We start from the raw sequence: 4,500 nt of genomic DNA, 5'->3' as shown, positions 1-4,500 counted from the left end.
TCCCCCCCCCAGTGAATAGACGGGGGTTGGGCAGGAGGTTGGGAGGGGGCACAACCGGGCAGGTGACCCAAACTGACCAGAGGGATAGTTCGTGCCATGTAACGTCATGGTCAGCAATAGAAATGGAGAGGAGGGGGCTTAGGGAGTGTAAAGGACTGTGTCGAGACGGATGTTTGCTGTACCAACGGATGTTTGTGCCAACGGATGTCTGTCTCAACATTGCTGGGACATCACACTGCCTACCACTGCCATAGCGACGGCAAACTTCAACCTACCCCCCGCACATGTGCCAGACTGGGGTCAGAGAAACAGAGGGGCCTGGAGACCCCTGAAGACCACGAGAGACCCCTGGAGCCCCACTAGTGACACGGTATTGGGCATGTGCACCAATGCCGAGTGGGGGGTGAGGTTAAGCAAAGCAGTTCTTAGAATATGCTAATTGATTCTCAGAAGGAGCCACACACCTCAATAAAAGAGATGCTGCAGCTCTGTGGTGGTAGCTACTGCACCTTTACTTTCCTTTTTTTTTTCCCCATCTTTCTCTCTCCCTCTCTTGCATCTCTGCGGATTTTGATGTAACTATTAAACTTCTTTTCTTTACGGCATCTGACCTCATTTGTGTCTTAATCTCACTCTGGGAATAACAATGAATCTCCTCAGACCGGACCTTTCCAGGTCGGGACATTTAATTGGTGTCACAGACAGGATTCCCTGAAGTGAGAGTGCTGCATTTTCACTCACTTTCCTTTACCTGTGTACCTCTCAGGGGCGTAAGGGGTGGACCCTTCGTAGCAACTTGAGTGTGTAATTTGTAGAAACTTACTTTGTGGAAACTTACGTGTGCCTCTCTGAGACAACCACTCCACCTTGTTTGACATGGGTGAAAATGTTTTGTGTAATCTCTTGGAAAAACACATTGCTTGCCCTTCCATACCAGGCGTGGACCGGGCACAGAAAAATTGTTATAATTTGCAGGGTGTGACGGACTGAATCAGTGCTTTACCAAAGGATGCCAAATCAGTGCTTTACAAAGGTCTGGAAAAGGAAAATCAGTTATTTGTGCCGTGTTGGGTGCAAGCCCGGTTGCAGCTGTAGAAGCTAGAGATGAACAGCGCACAGCAGAATCACAAATTATACAGTCTCTACAAGATTTGGTGCAGTCCTTGAAAGGACAAGTAGAGATCTTAAAGGAACAATTGGCAGGGAAAAGAACTCAGGTGAATTTCTTGCAATCTCTTCTGAAAGAACAACTCCTTGCTGGCGAGGAGAATGTTAGACCTCCTGAGAAAAAGACCGAATACCCCCATCAGGAATTAGAGGAGGAGAAACTAAGATTGGACAAATTGGATGTTCCCACCAGTTTTTTGCAACCCTTGGTCAAAACTGAATTCAAATATGAGGATGATGGGGATGAATTTCCTCAAGTTCTTACTAAAGAGGTTCCATATACGGTTACTGAATTAGCTAAATTGAAAAAAGCTTTTAGCCGTGCTTCTAAGGAGTCAGAGACGGAATAGGTTGGGAGAGTGTCATTGTCTGGAGGGGACCAGATATTGTTAAATAAAAGAGAAGCAGAGGGCTACTGGGGGCCGGGAGTGTTTCTAACCACTGGCAACCATAGTGCACCTTGGTCCCTAACCCAGTTGGCAGCCTATTGGGCTGGAGGACTTAATCCATTGGAAAGGGGAGATCCCCTTGCAATCGTAGGGATGATCGATCAATTAGTAGAGAGTGTGCAAAAGGCAGCATATCTGCAAATGATGTACAACCAGGAACTTAAACCTAGACACGAATCCCCAGTGATGGTGCAGATTGATCCAGAACGAATGACTCCTCTTATAAGAGGACTCTCGGATTCTCTGAAACCTATTGGCATTCAATTGCAAGGAAAAATACAGGTGATGTCCCAGGGGGAAAGGGCTATCGCTGCATTAGAAGAAACTGTGACCTGTGATTGTCGACCTCAGGAAAAGAAAGTATGGACTTGGGGAGAGGTCGCTCAAGAATTAATTAATTATGGGCGAAAATATGGTCTTGTGACCGCTTTGCATGCCAGACCAGATTCGAAAGTTTTAAGACGCACAGAATTGAAATTTCCCCCAAGCAACAGTAAAGAAACATCCCCCATAACACCATCCGGTGGCAAAGATGTGGGAAACAAACGTAATAGTCTGTGGACGATGGGATGGCGGAAAGGCATTCCCTGAAAACTCATGAATGGGTTGCTGACAGAGAAATTGGAAAAGTTAGTACTAGGATGATCTAAAAATCCACGAATCAAGGTTGAGAATCCTGCCCCGGGTGCTCCTTTATTGATTTAACCGCCTCCCCCAAGCCGCCGGGAAACTAATCCCTTCACCCCCTTGTAGTGAGCGGGGGAGCGAAGGGTGGATATATATCAGACGGCTCACTGACAACCACCGAGGTGATTTATTGATTACTTGTTTCCTAGAACCTAAGTTAGTACCAGTAACATTTTTGGTAGACGCCGGAGCCCAGATTTCCGCGCTTAGAACAGAAGGCGCTATACAAAGCGGCATCACCTCATCTACACGACAGATGTTTGTTGCAGATGCTTTGGGTAACATCCGAGCACAAAAACTGGCTACTGTGGGTTTGCGGTGTGGTTTTGCGGTTCCCTGGGAGGTAGGCAGCCACTTCAGTAGCAATGGTTGTGGGACCGTTTCCACTTTCGGGACTTGATGTTCTAATGGGCAAAGTGTGGATGGATGATAAGGGGAGGAATTGGACATTTGGTGTCCCATCAGTTGACATACGGCTGTTACATACTGCACCTTCTCTTCCTCCTTCACAATTAACGGATGTCAAACCTTATCCATTGCCTTTAGGGGCGCGGGAGGGAATTATCCCAGCATTGGAGGAATTGAAGGAACAGGGAATTGTAGTGCCAACCCATTCCCCGTTCAACTCTCCCACGTGGCCTGTTCGTAAACCGAATGGAAAATGGATATTGACTGTACACTATTGGAAACTTAATGCTAATTTAGGCCCGTTAACAGCTGCTGTCCCAAACATTGCTGAGCTCATGACATCCATCCAAACAAAACCAACCTTCTCTGCCTCTCACCGCTTTCCCCCTGCGCCTCCCCTCGCCATATTTTCCTCTTCTCACCGAGAAGCGAATCTGGTTCTTTTTTGTTTTCAGGGGGAAGAAAGAAACCACAGTGAGGATGCCTGCCTTCTTGTTATATTTTTCTCTGCCCTCATTTATGGGGGTAGAGGGAAGCCAATTCCCCCTCTTTTTGAGAGTAATGAGTTTGTCTTGCATAGCCAAATGTGTAAGTGAAGCTTTTAATTAAAGCAATTGCTGGGTTTGGGGGGGGACCTTTAGGGCTATCAAGCTGGCCATGGACCTCTACACCTCTCATACCGGGGCAAATTATGAGCAGTTACAGTGAGACCGGTAACACTGCTTGGGATGACTCGGAAACATGGCCAGTTCAGTTCCCCGCTGAAGGTACATACGGTTTAAACCGCACCCAAGAGGGAGGAGTTGGTGTAGGAGAAAGCGAATGCCAGGGGACATATACGTACAAGTTGGTTAACAAAAGACTTGGTCGTGGTATATGGCAATGGGTTAATGAGGCTGGGCGTAGCAAGAATTTTGAGGGGTTTTGGTCAAATAAAAATGAGTCCCTTGAGGCTTGGTGGCCCAATGGCTGAGGTTCCATCCAGACTTGTAAATGGAAGAACGATACGGGTGCTTGGTATTGTACCGGGCAAATACATAGTCAGCTGGGGAGAGGTAATAGCACCTTTTTTGGCCCTCTGGGTGATCATAACACATCTTACTTGCAACACCTGAAGACTGCAGCTGGACCCTTTGCTAAAGGGACCAAAGCCAAGAAGGGACATTGTTGGATTTGTGGACACACTGCTTATACAATGCTACCAGCAAGTTGGTCAGGGATTTGTTATATTGGAATCATTCGGCCTCTATTTTTCCTTCTTCCAGAGGATGAAGGTACTCAGCTGGGAGTGAGACTTTATGACAATCTGGGCAATAAAAGTGTTGCATGACACGAAAGATCTGTCGAGATTGAAATAGGTGGAACACAAAAATGGGGGAAAAATGAGTGGCCTCCGGAAAGAATTATAAAGCGTTACGGGCCAGCCACATGGAATCCTAATGAATTGGTAGCAGCGGGACGGGAACCAATTTACAACCTTAACTGCATAATTCGCTTGCAAGCAGTTTTGGAAATAATTTCCAGCAAAACTGCCCATGCTATAGATGTCCTGAATCGGCAATATCGAGAGATGCGTACTGCGATCCTGCAACACCGCGTGGTTTTGGATTATATATTGGCTGAAGAGGGAGGAGTATGTGGGAAATTAAACATTTCTAACTGTTGTTTGAACATCCGTGATGTAGGTGAAGTGGTCAGGCAATTGACCGCAGACATCAGAAAGCTAGCCCATGTCCCCGTTCAGATATGGAATGGCTGGGATGTTGATCTGCGGTCCTACCAGGAGCAC

At 46.8% G+C, this 4,500-nt stretch overlaps 1 pseudogene; it reads left to right on the top strand.

Moving 5' to 3' along the window:
- The first annotated feature begins 876 nt into the window (after positions 1–876).
- LOC104512303 lies at positions 877–2,207 on the top strand (annotated as a pseudogene).
- The last annotated feature ends 2,293 nt before the right edge of the window (positions 2,208–4,500 follow it).

This window comes from Eurypyga helias, unplaced genomic scaffold (assembly GCF_000690775.1).
Source record: "Eurypyga helias isolate BGI_N326 unplaced genomic scaffold, ASM69077v1 scaffold8567, whole genome shotgun sequence".
Taxonomy (NCBI): domain Eukaryota; kingdom Metazoa; phylum Chordata; class Aves; order Eurypygiformes; family Eurypygidae; genus Eurypyga; species Eurypyga helias.
This window is presented reverse-complemented; position numbering and strand designations above follow the sequence as displayed.